General features: G+C 41.9%; 1 protein-coding gene across 9 annotated transcripts in view; it reads left to right on the top strand.

The window, feature by feature from the left end:
- sgcg (sarcoglycan, gamma) overlaps positions 1-18921 on the top strand; it is a 612351-nt gene that overhangs the window by 316932 nt on the left and 276498 nt on the right. The window lies entirely within an intron of this gene.

The following is an 18921-nucleotide window of genomic DNA, read 5'->3' as shown; positions in this document are numbered from 1 at the left end:
GGGGTTAAGGAGATTAATATTGAATGCTAGGGTTAGATCTGCATTGTAATAATTGGTGTCATGTTAAGAAAAACATTCAGAAGATTTTCAGGATAGTTTCTATATGTGGAATAATAAATAATAAATTACTTACAGTCTTGTTATTCCAACTGTCCTGTGCTTTACCATTGCCAAGATTTTTGGCCCAATCAGATGCTGATTAAAGATTAGCTTTGTGTGTCACTTGTACATCGAAACATACAGTGAGATGCATCATTTCCATCAATGACCAGCACACTCCGAGGATATGCTGGGGTCAGCCTCCTCGTGTCATCTTGCTCCTGGCGCCAACATCGCATGTCCACAATTTACCGTACATCTTTGGAATGTGGGAGGCAACTGGAGCATCAGAGGAAATCTACGCAGCCATGGGGGGAACTTACATACTCCTTAGAGACAACGATGGGAATTGAACCCCAATCGTGGATCGCTGGCACTGTAAACCGTTGTGCTTGTGATGACAAGACTCAACTATTGACTCCTTTCGATAAGCATTTCTGTTTGAAATATTAGATTCAAAGGAATGTAATTCTTTGAGGACAGTGTCTCAACCATGTGGGGTTGTGATAATTGTCGTCAATGCTGCAGCAGTCCTCTAGAAAATGATACCTACTTGATAATCATTGTTTTCTATGCAGAACTAAAATAAACAAGTTTAGTAACTGGAGAGAAAGCAATAAACCAGCTAAAATAGCTTCATATAAGTTTGGAAGGAAATCAGAGGTGTGGCTTGAATCCCTGTCATCCAACACTTTAGAATGAATATTTCTACAACTCAATTCACTGCAGTTATGTTCTCTCTTTTGACCTGATATAAACATGTTCATTATGTCATGCAATTACAAGTGTAATTGTTACAAATGGATTTGTAACATGGTCTTTTGTAGCCTTGTGCTGTTTATATTTTTCCATTTATGACCTCTATTGGTACCAATGTTGTGCCCAGTTAAATAATTTGAGTCTGAAAGGGATGTGTTTTTTCTTTGAATACTATTATGTACCATTCCCCTCATCTCTGTCAGCCCCTCAGTACTAAACAAGAATCAAAACCGGGGCTTCTGTGCCTCCTTCTGCAACTGGATTCTTGACTTCCCCATTGGGAGACCATTATCAGTGCATGTCAGTAATACATACTATTTCCTCCTCACTGATAATCAACATAGGCACACCTCAAGTATACAAACCTAGTTCACTGCTGTACTCTCTCTGTACAGCTCAAACACCATTTATAAATCCATTAATGACAACACTGTTGTTGGCAGAATCTCAGGAGGCAACAAGGAGTGAATAGATCAGCTGGTTGAGTGGTGTCACTACAGCGACCTTGCACTCAATGTCAGCGAGACCAAGGAATAGATCATGGACTTCAGGAAGGAGAAGAAGGAATAACACACACCAATCATCGTTGAGGGGTCAGCAGTAGAAAGGGTGAGCAGCTTCATGTTTCTGGGCATCAACATCTCAGAGGATCTATCTTGGGCCCAACTTATTGATGCAATCTTGAAAAGGCATGGTGCTAGTTATGCGTCATTCGGACTGTGAGGAGATCTGTTACGTCACCAACGATTCCAGCAAATTTCTACCAATGTGTCATTCTGATTGGTTGCATCAACATCTGGTACAGAGGCACAATGTGCAGGATGAAAAGAGACTGCAGAGGGTTGTAAACTCCTCCGGCTCCATCATGGGCACAAGGTTCTCCACCATCGAGGATGTCTTCAAAAGGTGGTGCCACAAGAAGACAGCACACATCATTAGGGACCCTCACCATCGAGAACATGTCCTCTTCTCATTACTAGCATCAGAGAAGAGGTACAGGATCCTGAAGATGCACGTAAACGTTTATGGAACAGTGTCCTCCCCTCCCCCCACACTAAGATTTCTGAACAGTTCATGTACTGATTTTAAAAACTATCTCGTTATTGCTCTTTTGCACAATTTATTTATTTGAATATTTTATTGTAATGTAGTAATTTTCTTTATTTATTGCACTGTACTGTTGCCAGAAAACAACAAATTTCACAACATATGCCAGTGATAATAAACCTGATTCCAATTCTGATATGATCTTAGTGCAGTCTAGCCAAAGTTTTATACAAACTTTTATATGATTTTCTGACTCTTCTGCTCTGTGCCCATAGCAATGAAGGCAGTTATATCGTGAAACTAAAAGACCATAAAACATAGGAGCAGAATTAGGTCATCTGGCCAATTGAGTCTTCTCTGCCATTTCATCATGGCCGATTTATTATCCCTCTCAAACCCATCCTCCTGCCTTTTGCCCGTAACCACTGATGACCTGATTAATTAAGAACCTATCAATCTTCACCTCAAATATACCCAATAACTAGGCCTGCACAGCTGTCTGTCACAATGGAATCCACGGATTCACCACCTACTGCTCAGAAAATTTTCCCCATCTCTGTCCCTCTATTCTGAGGTTGTGCCTCTGGCACTAGACTCCCCAACTATAGAAAATATCCTCTCCACATCCACTATATCTAGACCTTTCAATATTTGATAGGTTTCAGTGAAATGGCTCCCTCATTCTTCTAAACTCCAGTGAGTACAGGCCAGAGCTAGCAAACACTCCTCATATGTTAACCATTTTGTTCCTGAAATCATTCTCATTAACCTCCTCTGGACTGACTCCAATGCCAGCACGTTTCCTTAGATAAGATGCCCAAAACTACTCTGAATACTCCAAGTGTGGTCTGACCAATGCCTTATAAATCCTCAGCATTACAACCTTGCTTTAGCATTCTAGTCCTCTCAAAATGAATGCAAACATTACATTTGTCTTCCTTACCACCAACTCAACCTGCAAGTTAACCCTTAGGGAATCCTGCATGAGGGATCCCAAGACCCTTTTCACCACTGATTTTTGAATTTTTTCTCCATTTAGAAAACAATCTACACCTCCTTCTACCAAAGTGTATGGCCATGTAATTCTCTGCATTATATTCCACCTGCCACTTCTTGGCCTATTCTCACAATCTGTCTAAGTCCTTGTGCAGATACCTTGCATAACTACCTGCCTCTTTACTAAACTTTGTATCGTCCGCAAACTTGACTGCAAAACCGTTAGTTCCTGCATCCAAATCATTGATATATAATGTGAAAAGATGCGGTCACCAACACCAACCCCTGCTACACACCTCTAGTCATCAGCAGCCAACCATAAAAGGCCCCTTTACTCTGCCTCTTTGCCTCCTCCCAGTCAGCCAATGTTCTGCCCATGCTCATATCTTTGTTGTAATACCATTGCCTTTTATCATGTTAAGTACTCTCACGGGTGGCACCTTATCAAAAGCCTTCTGAAAATCCAAATAAGCAACATCCATTGAGTCTCCTTTGTCCTTTGTCTATCTTGCCTGATATTTCATGAAAGAATTCCAACAGATTTGTCAGGCAAGATTTTCCTGTAAGGAAACCATGCTGACTTTGGATTGTCTTATCATGTGCTCTGAGTACATTGAAACCTCAACCTTAGTAATAGATTCCAGCATCTTTTCAACCACTGATGGCAAGCTAACTGGTCTATAATTTCCTTTCTTCTATCTCCCTTCCTTCTTAAAGAGTGAAGTGATATTTGTAATTTTCCAGTCCACTGGAACCATTCCAGAACCTTGTGATCCATGAAAGATCATTACAAATGCCTCCATAATCCCTTCAGTCACCTCCTTTAGAACCCTGGGGTGAGGTCCATCTGATCCAGGTGACTGACCTAACTTCAGACCTTACAGCTTCCAAAGCATCTGTATTCAAATTTACTGATGACATCACTGTCGCTGGCTGAATCAAAAGCGGTGACAAATCAACATATGCATGGGAGATTGAAAACCTTGTGAGTGGAGCCACAACAACAACCTTTTACTTAAAGTCAACAAGACCAAGAAACTGATTATTGACTTCAGGATTAGGAAATTGAAGATCCATGGGCCAGTCCTTATCGGGGGGTCATAACCGGAGAGAGCCATCAACCTTTATTTCCTTGGTGGTTATCATTTCAGAGGTTGTGTCCTGGGCCCAGCAAGTGCTACAATTATGAAGAAAGTACAGCAGCACCTTTACTTCCTTAGAAGTTTGCAAAGATTCAGCATGACATCTAAAACTTTAACAAACTTCTGTAGATATGTGGTGGAGAGTATATTGACTGGCTGCATCACAGCCTGGAATTGAAACACCAATACACTTGAACAGAAATAATTACAAAAAGTATTGTACTGTATATGGCCCAGTCCATCATGGTAAAGCCCTCCTCAAAACTAAGCACATCCACATGGAGCGTTGTCGCAGGAAAGCTACATCCATAATTAGGGACCCCCACCCCCAGGTCATGCTCTCTTCTCACTGTTGCTATCAGGAAGAAGATACAGTAGCCTCAGGTCTCACATCACCCAGTTCAGGAACAGTTATTATGCTGTTCAACCAGAGGGCATAACTTCACTCAGCTTTACTTGTCCCATCACTGAACTGCTCCACAGCCAATGGACTCACTTTCAAGGATTCATCATTTCACTTTCTCAATATTTATTGCTAATTTATTATTATTATTATTATCATTATTTTTACTTTCTTTTGTATTTGCACAATTTGTTGTCTTTTGAACACTGGTTGTCCACCCTGTCGGTGCAGTCTTTCATCGACTCTGTTATGGTTATTAGTTTTATTAAGTACGCTTGCAGAAAATGAATCTCAGGGCTGTACTGTATATGGTGTTATTTCTGTACTTTGATAATAAATTTACTTTGAACTTTGACTTTCTGCTTAGTAATCGTAATTATTCTCATTCTGACCCCTGACTCTCTCCATTTCTGGCATTCTGCTCATACCTTCTACAGTAAAGACTGACACAAAATACTTATTAAGTTTGTCCACCATTTCTTTGTCCCCATTACAACCCCTCTAGCATTGTTTTCCAACGATCCAATATCCAGTCTTGTCTATCTTTTATACTATGTATCTGAAAATATTTTTTGTATCTCTATTGTATTATTAAGTTACTTTCATATTTCATCTTTTCTCTCTTTATGGCTTTTTAGTTACCTTTTATTGGGCTTTAAAAGCTGTCCATGAAGTTTTACTATATTATTTGCCCTCTTCTTCTGCTTTTCTGCTGTCTTTGACTTCCTTTGTCAGCCATGATTGCCTCACCCTCCCTTTAGAATGCTTCTTCATCTTTGGGATATATCTTTCCTGTGCCTTCTGAATTGTTTCCAGGAACTCCAGACATTTCTGTTCTGCTGTCATCCTTGTTAGTGTCCCCTTTCAATCAATTTTGCCAGCTCCTCTCATGCCTCTGTAATTCCCTTTACGCCATTGTAATCCTGATACATCCAATGTGAGCTCCTTCTTCTCAAGCTGCAGGCTGTATTCTATTATATTATCATCAATATATCCCAAGGGTTTCTTTACTTTAAGCTCCCTAATCAAATCTGGGTCATTACATAACATCCAGGCCAGAATTGCCATTCTCCGAGTGGGCTCAACCACAAGCTGCCCTAAAAAGCTATCTCGTAGGCATTCTACAAATTCCTTCTCTTGGGGTCCAGCACCAACCTGATTTTCTCAATCTACCTCCGTATTGAAATCCCCTATGGCTATCACAAAATTGTCCTTTTTACATGCTTTTTCTAGATCTCATTGTAATTTGAAGGCCACATCCTGGCCACTGTTTGGAGGTCTGTAAATATCCCCCATCAGGCTCTTTTTACCCCTACAGTTTCTTAACTCTACCCTTAAGGGGAAACTTTTTTTTTACCATTTTATCTACTTATGTTTCCACTTTCAAGGAGGTATGGACTTGAAGATCCTTCTAGACATCAATGAAGTTAAGGGTCCTGCCATTAACTGTATACTTACATTTGTTCTCCCAAGTGCAACACCTCAAACTTGCTCCATCTGCTATTTTTCCTCCTGGTTCTGCTGTATCCTTTGATGACCTTCTTCACTCTCTGCAACTTCACCAAATTTTTGTATCATCTACAAACTTGCTGACCACCCTATCCACATTTTTGGATAGTCATATATCATAAACAATGGAAGTTCCAACACTGATTTGTGTGTGAAATTTCTCTGTCAGTAATCCAACACCACTTCAACACATAATCAGCAAGCATATTGAATATAGATTATATTTTGTTCCTTGTTAGTGGGAGTAGTGATGCCTGGAAAGCAGTTGGGAGTCTGAAAGTTCAGTTGTTTGCAGTTGCTTAATTAGGCCTTGAGCCATGAAAGTGTGTGAAATATTTGCCAAGATACTAGATTGCTTTAATTGAAGCAAGATTTGTGTTAAGATGCATCTTCCAGAAAGCACATAGGAGTCCAGGCAGAGTACCAAGAATAGAAACCATTGCATACGATCCCAGCATGCCACCTTTAACTGATTAATACTCACTTGGATTCCCAGAAATCTAAGGCTTGTTTTACATTATCTCTTCATGTGGAACTGGGGAACAGATAAACCATATTATTGCAGAATACCAAAGTTCTCATAATCATCCACTGTAATGTGAATAGACAAGCTTTGGAAACCAGTGGGGAGCATCCCACAGAAATGGTTTATGTAACTTTGTGGTGAAAATTGGGGGAATGCATGAAAATTAATGGCAAGTATCTAGTGAGTAGTAAATCCAAGTACTTTTAACAAGTATATTGGGAATTACTGCTTCATTGTGCTGAATATAGTTTGAAAGATGACTTTAAGTTGAATCCATACAATTACCGCTCTTATGTGCCAACTCTTCCCTTGACCTGATGTGAAATTTCAGTATACTTATTTATTTAACCAGTCTGTGTGTATATATATTTATATATATATATCTATGTGTAATATATATTTTAAATATAATGTTTTATTTATATATATATATATAAAACAAATCATGAAGGCTTGCTAAGCTATTTCATAGTTGGTAGCAATGATCTTGCCCACTTGATTTCTCTTTAGCCCGTGGTGAGATTTACTCAGTCTTCTGATACCCCAATGCATTTATTAATACTCATTTTCTGGGTCTGTCAACTGGTAAATATAAGTATAAACCACCTTTTTTGATCATTTTGAAAGAAATGTCAGTTGCTAGAGGAGAAAAAAATTCATTCCCATCAAGCAAATAGAGAATATTTACTAGTTGAAACCTACAGTAGATCTGACCATAGCTGAGTAAAGCATTGGTTCACAGTCTCAGAGTTTCCCTCCACATGAGCTATCTACTGTACTCTATTAACTCTCCTGATTACTCCCAAGTATTTTACTACTGCCACATATATATTACCCATTTTCCCATTTTAAGCTTGCATCTCCTTTTCCTCCAAGGTTTGAAAAGAGGGACACTTTGATTATCTGACTCAGATGATTTCTTTATACTTATTTCTGTCATGGCAACACTGTCTGATGTCACCTGTGACTCCCCTGTGGCTTTGAACACTGGAGATTGGTTCAGTAAAACCAGTGGGTGGAGGGCATCTCTACTTCAGAGAGTAAGTCAGTTTGTAGAAGGGCATTGTGGAGCTGGGTGAGGAGAAGTTATTCAAGGGTTTGAATGAGTTTGAGGGGAAAGTGGAAGAGAATATAAAGGGGACAGTGGTGTGGATGGCAAGAATGTTAGGCAAGAACAAGCAGGGCAAACAATTCTCATGTTGAAGACAGGAGTGTACTGTGAAGAATGGCTTCTCACTAATAAATTATTTTTGGAATGCTGTTTTTTCAACATCTGTTATCACGGTGATGTTACATGGTTTTCTACAATTCTCTGAAGTACATTCTGGATCTCAGCTATCACAGATCTCAATAGGCTGGCTACAGGCAGGATCTTGGTAATTAGTCAATTCTTGAAATCTTAATAGATTTTTTTTACCCTTAGAATCCAGTAAGATTAAAATTGGAACAATTTTGTAATGTAATTTTGCAGAATATTGTAGATATCTGGCAAGTTGCTCATTAATTTTCAGATTAGCAATAAAGAAACAACTCCATTGCCAGTGAGTCCGGTACTATCCCAGTAAATCTGAACTGCACTTGTTTCTCAGGGTCGGTCACATTGTCTTTTCCAGGTGGAGAGGGCACCATATAACAATTACAGCACAGAAACAGACCATTTTGGTCCTTCTAGCCTGTGCCGAACACTTACTTTCACCTAGTCCCATGGACCTGCACTCAGCCCATAACCCTCCATTCCTTTCCTGTCCATATACCTATCCAATTTTATTTTAAATGACAATATCGAACCTGACTCTACCACTTCTACTGGAAGCTCATTCCACACAGCTACCACTCTCTGAGTAAAGAAGTTTCCCCTCGTGTCACTCCTAAACTTTTGCCCCCTAACTCTCAACTCATGACCTCTTGTTTGAATCTCCCCTACTCTCAATGGAAAAAGCCTATCCATGTCAACTCTATCTATCCCCCTCATAATTTTAAATACCTCTATCAAGTCCCCCCTCAACCTTCTATGCTCCAAAGAATAAAGACCTAACTTGTTCAACCTTTCCCTGTAACTTAGGTGCTGAAACCCAGGTAAAATTCTGGTAAATCTTTTTTGTACTCTCTCTATTTTCTCGACATCTTTCCTATAATTCGGTGATCAGAACTGTACACAATACTTCAAATTTGGCCTTATCAATGCCTTGTTCAATTTTAACATTACATCCCAACTCCTATACTCAATGCTCTGATTTATAAAGGCCAGCATACCAAAGGCTTTCTTCACCACCCTATCCACATAAGATTTCACCTTCAGGGAACTATGCACCATTATTCCTAGATCACTCTGTTCTACTGCATTCTTCAATGCCCTACCATTTACCATGTATGTCCTATTTTGATTAGTCCTACCAAAATGTAGCACCTTACACTTATCAGCATCTGCTCATTCTTCTAACTGGCCTAAATCTCCCTGCAAGCTTTGAAAACCTATTTCATGATCCACAATGCCACCTATCTTAGTATCATCTGCATACTTACTAATCCAATTTACCACCCCATCATCCAGATTATTAATGTATATGACATACATCATTGGACGCAGTACAGATCCCTGAGGCACACTGCTAGTCACCGGCCTCCAACCTGACAAACAGTTATCCACCACTACTCTCTGGCATCTCCCATCCAGCCACTGTTGAATCCATTTTACTACTTCAATATTAATACCTAACAATTGAACCTTCCTAACTAACCTTCCATGTGGTACCTTGTCAAAGGCCTTACTGAAGTCCATACAGACAACATCCACTGCTTTACCCTAGTCAACTTTCCTCGTAACCTCTTCAAAAAATTCAATAAGATTTGTCAAACATGACCTTACACACATAAATCCATGTTGACTGTTCCTAATCAGAACCTGTCTATCCAGATAATTACATATACTATCTCTAAGAATACTTTCCATTAATTTACCCACCACTGACGGCAAGCTGACAGGACTATAATTGCTAGGTTTACTCTTAAAACAACAGAACAACATGAGCAATAAACCAATCCTCCAGCACCATCCCAGTTTCTAATGACATTTGAAATATTTCTGTCAGAGCCCCTGCTATTTCTACACTAACTTCCTTCAAGGTCCTAGGGAATATCCTGTTATGACCCGGAGACTTATCCACTTTTATATTCTTAAGTGCCAGGATTTCCTCTTCTTTAATCATCATATTTTCCATAACTTCCCTACTTGTTTCCCTTACCTCACACAATTCAATATCCTTCTCCGTAGTGAATACCGAAGAAAAGAAATTGTTCAAAATCTCCCCTATCTCTTTCGGCTCCACACGTAGCTGTCCACTCTGATTCTCTAAAGGACCAGTTTTATCCCTCACTGTCCTTTTGCTATAAATATAACTGTAGAAACCCTTTGGACTTATTTTCACCTTGCTTGCCAAAGGAACCTCGTACCTTCTTTTAGCTTTTCTAATTTCTTTCTTAAGATTCTTCTTATATTCTTTATATTCCTCGAGCACCTCATTTACTCCATGCTGCTTATATTTCTTGTAGATATCTCTCTCTTTCCAAACCAAGTTTCCAATATCCCTTGAAAACCATGGCTCTCTCAAACTTTTAACCTTTCCTTTCAACCTAACAGGAATATAAAGATTCTGTACCCTCAAAATTTCACCTTTAAATGACCTCAATTTCTCTATTACATCCTTCCCATAAAACTAATTGTCCCAATCCACTCCTTCTAAATCCTTTTGCATCTCCTCAAAGTTAGCCTTTCTCCAATCAAAAATCTCATCCCTGTGTCCAGTCCTATCCTTCTCCATAATTATATTGAAACTAATGGCATTGTGATCACTGGACCCAAAGTGCTCCCCAACACATACCTCTGTCACCTGACCTATCTCATTCCCTAACAGGAGATCCAACACTGCCCCTTCTTGAGTTGATACCTCTATGTATTGTTGCAAAAAACTATTCTGCACACATTTTACAAACTCCAAACCATCCAGCTCTTTTACAGAATGGTCTTCCCAGACTATGTGTGGAAAATTAAAATCTCCCACAATCACAACCCTGTGCTTACTACAAATATCTGCTATCTCCTTACAAATTTGCTCCTCCAATTCTTGCTCCCCATTAGGTGATCTATAATACACCCCTATAAGTGTTACTACACCTTTCCCATTACTCAATTCCACCCAAATTGCCTCCCTAGATGAGCCCTCTAATCTATCCTGCCAGAGCACCGCTATAATATTTTCTCTGACAAGCAATGCAACACCTCCCCCTCTTGTCCCTCTGATTCTATCACACCTGAAGCAACGAAATCCAGGAATATTTAGTTGCCAATCACACCCCCCACCCCTGCAACCATGTTTCACTAATAGCTACAGCATCATATTTCCAGGTATCAATCCATGCTCTAAGCTCATCCACCTTTCTTACAATGCTCCGAGCATTAAAATAAATTAATTCAAGAAATTCTTCACCTCTTACTCTCTGTTTATCACTAACGGTGCAAATAATTTTACTATCTTCTTTTTCTTCCTTCTCCCATACATCTGTTCCTACACCTTGGTTCCCCTCCTCCCTTGTATCTAGTTTAAATCCACTGGAGCCTCTCAATAAACCTACTTGCAAGAATATTTGTCCCCCTCTTGTTCAGATGTAAGCTGCCCTGCCGGAACAGGTCCCACCTTCCCTGGATCACTGCCCAATTATCTATAAATCTAAATCCCTCCCTCCTGCACCATGTCTTCAGCCACGTGTTGATCTGCACCATCTTACTATTTCTAAATCCGCCTGCAGGACATCCGGCTGCTCACCCTCCCTCTTGACAATACTGAGAACTCGATCCGAAGTATTGTGGACCCTGGCACCAGGGAGGCAACAGACCATCCGGGATTCTCGATCTCTTCCACAGAACCTCCTATCTGTCCCCCTATCGTAATCCCTATCACTACTGCTCTCCTCTTTTCCCTCCTTCCTTTCTGAGCTGAGGGTCCAGTCTCGGTGCCAGAGACGTAACCACTACAAATTGTCCTTGATAGGTCATCTCCATCAACATTATCCAAAATTATATACTTATTATTGATGGGAATGGCCACAGGGGTGCTCTGCTCATTCTGTTTATTCCTCTTCCCTTTCCTGACAGTCATCCAGCTACCTGCCTCCTGACTCCTAGGGGTGACTATCTCCTTGTAACTCCTGTCTATTTCTGCCTCTGCCTCCCGAATGATCCAAAGTTCATCCAGCTCCCGTTCCCTAACACGGTTTGTCAGGAGCTGCAGCTGGATGCACCTTTGCAATTGTGCTCGCCCTGACTTCCCACATATTGTAAACGGAGCACTCGACTGCCCTAACTGCTGCCTCCATTACCTATTTTCTAATCTAATTAGGGTTATTAAAGGAGCTTACCCAGCCTTACCTGAATGGGGGCAAGCTCGTCCTCAGCCTCTGCGCGCCAAAGCCTCTCGAGCCAAAGCCTTCCTACTCTGTCTCCCTCTACTACGTCGCCCGCTCCGTTAATCTACTCGCTTTTTAAATTCTCCCACCTGCCTCACGGGGCGACTTTCACACGCTTGCGCAGTCGTGCCCCGTTCAAACTGCTGAAGAAATGAGTTACACTGGAAAGAGCGGTGAGTTGTGATTGGTAAGTTGTGATTGGTCTTAGACTTGCCTCTGTCAAGGAGTCTGGAATAATTCGTAAATGTTTCTATGTTCAAACTTCCCTCAATCGTTTAAATAAATAAAACAGTAAGGTATTTATAATTTTTCAAAAGTTAAACATTAAAATATTTAGACATTAATGATGGGTGGGCATGAAGTGATGGCCCAAGTGCTAAGTGCTTCATGCTTCACTTTCCTTTGCTGAGTTCAGTGGGGGGGGGGGTGGAGCTGGCAACTGAAATATCCCAATGTTGGACACATTGCTGTTTCTGCCTCCATGCAAAGCTAAGATTAATTTCATTACCATTTTTGTAGCAAAGGCCAATAGGTATTATACTGATTAACGTCCTATGTATCTGCCCGTTCAGCCATTCAACTCATCTACAGGTCCATTCAAGATCTGGAATTGCACAGAATGGGAACAAGCCCTTTGTTCCACTGTCTACACCAAGCATCAGGGCACCTGACCATATCAATACTACACTAATCCCTTTTTATTCTCTCCACATTCACTTAGCTCCTTTAAGATTCAGCCACTTACTGACAAAGAAAGGGTGATTTAGAATGACCATCATGCCTGTGGGATAACCAGAGGACCCTGGGGAATCTCACCAGGTCCCTCAACACCAGCTCCATAGCAAAGAAAGCCCAGCAGCATCTCTACTTTCTGTGAAGGCTGAGGAAAGTCTATCTCCCACCCCCCATCCTCACCACATTCTACAGAGGTTGTATTGAGAGCATCCTGAGCAGCTGCATCACTGCCTGGTTCGGAAATTGCACCATCTCGGATCGCAAGACCCTGCAGTGGTTGGTGAAGTCAGCTAAGAAGATCATCAGGGTCTCTCTTCCCACCATTACAGACATTTGCACTACATGCTGCATCCAGAAAGCAAACAGCATTATGAAGGACCCCATGCACCCCTCATACAAACTCTTCTCCCTCCTGCCATCTGGGAAAAGGCACCAAAGCATTTGAGCTCTCACGACCAGACTTTGAAACAGTTTCTTCCCCCAAGCCATCAAATTCCTCAATACCCAGAGACTGGACTGACACCAACTTACTGCCCTCTACTGTGCCTATTGTCTTGTTTATTATTTATTGTCATGCCTGCACTGTTTTGTGCACTTTATGCAGTCCTGGGTGGGTCTGTAGTCTAGTTTTTCTGTTGTTTTACGTAGTTCAGTGTAGTTTTTGTATTGTTTCATGTAGCACCATGGTCCTGGAAAACATTGTCTCGTTTTTACTGTGTACTGTACCAGCAGTTATGGTCGAAATGACAATAAAAAGTGACTTGAACTTGACTTGAAGCAGTCTCAGAAGGAACATGCAAACAGCGTAGAGAGCACTGAAGGTTAGGATCGATGCTGGTTTGCTGGGACTGTGTGACAGCAGCTCTTTTCACTGTACCACCCCTAGAACTGGTCTTTAAAATATGTTCACACTCAGTGAGAGGTGTGGATAAACATGACTACTTTGTAGTTGTGTTTGAATTATACGTAGTGTCAAGGCTGAGCAACGTTCCGTGAAATGTTGGTCACCTGTCTTCTCCATTCTTGAAGTTGCTCACTGACTTTGTGGCCTCTTCTCATTTCCCTGGGGCAAAACACACCTGCAGTACCCCTTCCCCCAGTCCAAACTACTGACGTGTGCCTGGTTCTCACAGAACCTCTGCACCATATGAAGAAACAATATTTCCATGGTGTTTGGAGTGTTAAATTGAAAGGTGCTGTCTCTTCCCCTTTACTCTTTTAACATTCACCCTGGAAAAGCCAGCTCTTAATTGCAACCTTATATCCACTTGTACTGTACCAATCCGCAGAAGAAATAGTTTCTCTCTTAGTTATCATTGTCTTTAATCAATCAAATCTCCATTATTTAGCTGGAAGCAAGAAGAACAACATTGAAGTTTAGATCATGGACAACTCTGCACGTGATCCAGTAGTGAGTGGTAATGGATCGAATTGTTTAGGACATCAGCAATATGGAAGGGGAACACATTGAAGTGAATGCCATGCATAACCCTTGAAATTCAACTGTATTGCATTGCCTTTTTTTGCATTATGTACTTCAAAACCACTTTTTTCCTCAGAGCGAGAGATTTTGGTGACAATTTTTGAGTCCCTTTGCATCAAGTTACTAACTCAATAGACTTATTTCTTATTTCTTATTTCCCAATTCATTTTGATACTTCAATGATTAATCCTATCCTTAATGGTCTTTTGGCAGAAGAGAGAAACAACTTTTTCATTCAGATTAGTCAGGTCTCAATATCCTTTGAACATGAAATGATGAGAAATTTTTGTTGAGATATATTCTTCAAATCAGGAGGTCAATTAGCACTGGAGAGTGGTTGATGATTGGCACAGGTTTAAAGGACTGCAGAGTCTGTTTCCATGTTGTATCTCCCCATATGTTGCTGCCACATTCTAGATAATGAAAAATAATGGAATAATGACACCACAATTCAATAAAAATGAGAAAAATGAAACCAGAAATTTAGTAATTCAAAATCTCCATCCTTTATCGGGTGTTCTGCATAACAACTGAAATATAAATGATTGCAGCCTCAGAATAAGAACGTGAAGTCTAAGGGGCTGATTATTAGTATCTTGTCATTACTGAGTATAAAGGATGGGAAGTCATGCTGCAGCTGCATGACGTTTAGTTAGGTCTCATTGCAAATATTGTCTGCATTTCTGATCATCACATGATAGGAAGGTTGTGGAGGCTTTGGAATGGGTGTAGATGAGGTACACTGCCATGTCATGTAAATTAGAGAATATTAGCTATAGAAAGAGGTGGGACAAACCTGGTTTGTTTTCTCTCAGGCCTAAAAAACTGAGGACCAACCTGCTAGAAGTATGTAAAAATAATGAGAAACAAAGATAGTGTAGATAGAGCAAACACGAGGAAATCTGCAGATGCTGGAAATTCAAACAACAACACACACAAAATGTTGGTGGAACACAGCAGGCCAGGCAGCATCTATAAGGAGAAACACTGTCAACGTTTTGGGCCGAGACCCTTCGTCAGGACGAAGGTCAACAGTGCTTCTCCTTATAGATGCTGCCTGTGTTCCACCAGCATTTTGTGTGTTAGTGTAGATAGAGAATCTTTCCTGGAGTAGAAATATCAAATACTAGAGGGCATAACTTTTATTTATTTATTAATTGAGATATAGCACAGAATAAGACCAGGACCATAAGATATAGGAGAAGAATTAGGCCATTTGGCCCATCGAGTCTGCTGCGCCATTTTATCATAGCTGATCCTACTTTCCACTCAGCCCCAATCTCCTGCCTTCTCCCTGTATCCCTTCCTGCCCTGACCAATCAAGAATCTATCAACCTCTGCCTTATATATGCATAAAGATTTGGCCTCCACAGCTGCCTGTGGCAAAGAATTCCACGGGTTCACCACCTTCTAGCTCAAGAAATTCCTCCTCATCTCAGTTCTAAAAGGACACCCCTCTATTTCAAGGCTGTGTCCTTTGGTGTTAGACTCTTCCACGTCTGCATCATCAATGATGCCCTCACCCACATCTCCTCCATTTCCCGCACTTCAGCCCTCACCCCATCCTCCTGTCACCACAACAGGGACCGTGTCCTCCTTGTCCTCACCTACCACCCCACCAGCCTCCGGATCCAGCATATTATCCTCCACAACTTCCGCCACCTTCAACAGGACCCCACTACTAAGGACATCTTTCCCTCTCTACCCCTCTCTGCTTTTCGCAGGGATCGTTCCCTCCGTGACTGCCTGGTCCACACGTCCCTCCCCACAGATCTCCCACCTGGCACTTATCCCTGCAAGCGTAAGTGCTACACCTGTCCCTACACCTCCTCTCTTACCACCATTCAGGGCCCCAAACAGTCCTTCCAGGTGAGGCAACACTTCACTTGTGAGTCTGTTGGGGTAATCTATTGCATCCGGTGCGGCCTCCTCTACATCGGCGAGACCCAACGCAGATTGGGGGACGGCTTCGTCGAGCACCTCTATTCTGTCCGCCACAACAGACAGGATCTCCCGGTTGCCACTCACTTCAACTCTCCCTCTCATTCCCATTCGGATATGTCCATGTATGGCTTCCTCTACTGCCATGATGAGGCCAAGCTTCGGTTGGAGAACGACATCTCATATACTGTCTGGGTAGTCTCCAGCCCCTTGGTATGGACATCAAATTCCCCAACTTCTGGTAATTCCCTCCCTCTCCCTTCCCCCATCCCACCTCTACTCTGTCTCTTCTTCTAGCTGCCAATCACCTCTCATGACTCTGCCTTCTTTTACTACGCATAGTGCTTTCCCCTTACATTCCTTCTTCACCCCTCCTGCCTATCCCCTCCCTGCTTCCCCTCCCCCACCCCTTGATCTTTCCTCTGATTGGTTTTCCACCCTCCCCCACCTTCTTTATAGGGGCCCTGCCCCCTCCTTCTTTAGTCCTGTCGAAGGGTCTCAGCCCGAAACGTTGACTGCTTCTTTGAATGGATGCTGCCCGACCTGCTAAGTTCATCCAGCTTTTTTGTACGTCTTGACCCAATTCAGAATAGCTGATCCCCTGGTGGTCTCAAACACAAGCTGCTCTAGATGGCAGTCTAGAAATTCCCCTCCTTTAATCATGCTCCAATCTGATTTTCCCAATCTACCTGCATATTGAAGTCCCCCATAACTATTGAGACATTACCATTTTGGCATGCATTTTCTAAATATATCCTGTTGTAATTTTTTTAAGCAACATCCTTACTACTGTTTGGGAGTCTGTATATAACTCCAATCAGGGCCTTTTTACCGTTGCAGTTGCTTAGCATGATCCACAATGATTCAACACCTCTTTCGGATGGTTTGATTTCATTTTTTACCAACAGAGCTATGCTGCCACCTCTGCCTTCCTACCTGTCCTTTCAATACAATGTGTATGCTTGGACATAAAGTTCCCAGCTACAGTCTCTCCCACTGTACAGCATTAACAACCCTTTCTGCTATGATATTAGTCCCCTCCAGTTCAGGAGCAAACCATCCCTTCTTTACAGTCCCTCCTTTCCTGGAAGAAGCCCAATGATCCTAAAATCTTGTGTCCTCCCTCCTACACCAACTCCTTAGCCACATATTAAACTTTATAATCTTCCTAGTTCTGGCCTCACTAGCACTTGGTATGGGCAGCAGTCCTGAGATCACTACCCTGGAGGTCCTGCCCTTTAACTTAGCCCCTAACTCCCTGGGCTCCCTATGCAGAACCTCGTCACTCATCCTACCAATATCATTGATACCTACATGGACCACAGCTTCTGGCTGTTCACCCTCCCACTGAAGAATGCTGAGGACTCAATCGGAGATATCCCAGACCTTGTCACCCGTGAGGCAACGTACCATCGGGGAGTCTCATTCTTGCCCACAGAACCTCCTGTACGTTCATCTAACTAATAAATTCACTATCACCCTCCCCCTCCTCCGTCTGAGTCACAGAGATGGACTCAGTGCCACTAAGACTTTCCTCTGTTAGGTCATTCCCTCCCCTCCCCCCCCCCCCACCCCGAGTGTATCCAAAGTAATATGAGTGATATACCTGTTGTTGATGAGGATCACCACAGGGGGTGATCTGCAGTGGCTCCTTAACCCTTTAATCACTTTCCCTTTCCTGACCATCACCAAGTTTCCTGTGTCCTGCACCTACCTCTCTATACGTACTATCTATCACTCCTTCAGCCTCCTGAATGATCCACAGTTCATCCAGTTCCAGCTCCAAATCTTTTAACGCAGTTTGTTAGAAGCTGCAGCCACATGCACTTCTCAAAGTTGTAGTGGTCAGAGACACTGGAGGTCTCCCTGTCTTCCACATCCCGCAGGAGGAGTGTTTCACTATCCTGCCTATCATCTCGGCCTAATTGAGTGGATATAAAGGGAAAACGAGCTTTTCTTCTAACAAAGAAGCCTTTCTTTGTTGAGCTAAAGCTTTAAGATCACCACCCTTCTGACCCTGTGAGCAATGCTGCCCCCAATTTAACCCTCTCCCACTCAACGGACAATTGATCAATTAACCATCCGGTACGTCTTCGGACTGTGGGAGGAAACCCATGGGGAGAGCATACAAACTCCTTACAGGCAGCAGTGGAAATTGAACCTGTGTCCCTGGTACTGTAAACCTCTGTGCTAACAACTACACTACCATGATTTATGAGGCAGGTTTGTTCCATGGAGAATAGTAAATGCCTGGAATGTGCTGCCAGAGGAAGTGGTGGAAGCAGGTATAATTGGAACATTCAGGAGAATTTTTGACAGGCACATGAAAAGGTTGAGGATGAAGTGTTATAGACCAGATGGATTAGCTTAGATTGGCATCATGGTTGGGCATCGCTCTGGGCTGAAAGGCCTTTTCCTGTGCTGTACTGCTCTATGATCTTAATTCAATATATATTGAAGAATTTGAAGCAGCTTCTGCTCATTGTCACTTCCCTCATTATTCCCTGGTGGTACAGTGATGTTCCTTGGCAGGAAATGACAAAAGCTAATGAAGGCAGCAGTCATAGCCAAGTACAATAATTACCATTGCTGGCTGCTAGGTACGTGAGTCATGACCAAAGAAAGAATGGCTGGAGTCGTTTAGCACTTCAGTGCAAGGGTGTTTATTCGAATCGTCGAAAACCAAACTTACAAAAATTAGTGAAAATAGTAAAAAGAAAAATGTCAATATTTTTCAAAATGATATCTACCAAAAACACAAGAATAGTTCCACAATTTGATTTGTCCAGTGAGAACACCTGGCAGCCCCTATCTCTCTCAT

The sequence above is a fragment of the Hypanus sabinus genome, chromosome 3 (assembly GCF_030144855.1).
Source record: "Hypanus sabinus isolate sHypSab1 chromosome 3, sHypSab1.hap1, whole genome shotgun sequence".
NCBI classification, from domain to species: Eukaryota; Metazoa; Chordata; class Chondrichthyes; order Myliobatiformes; family Dasyatidae; genus Hypanus; species Hypanus sabinus.
This window is presented reverse-complemented; position numbering and strand designations above follow the sequence as displayed.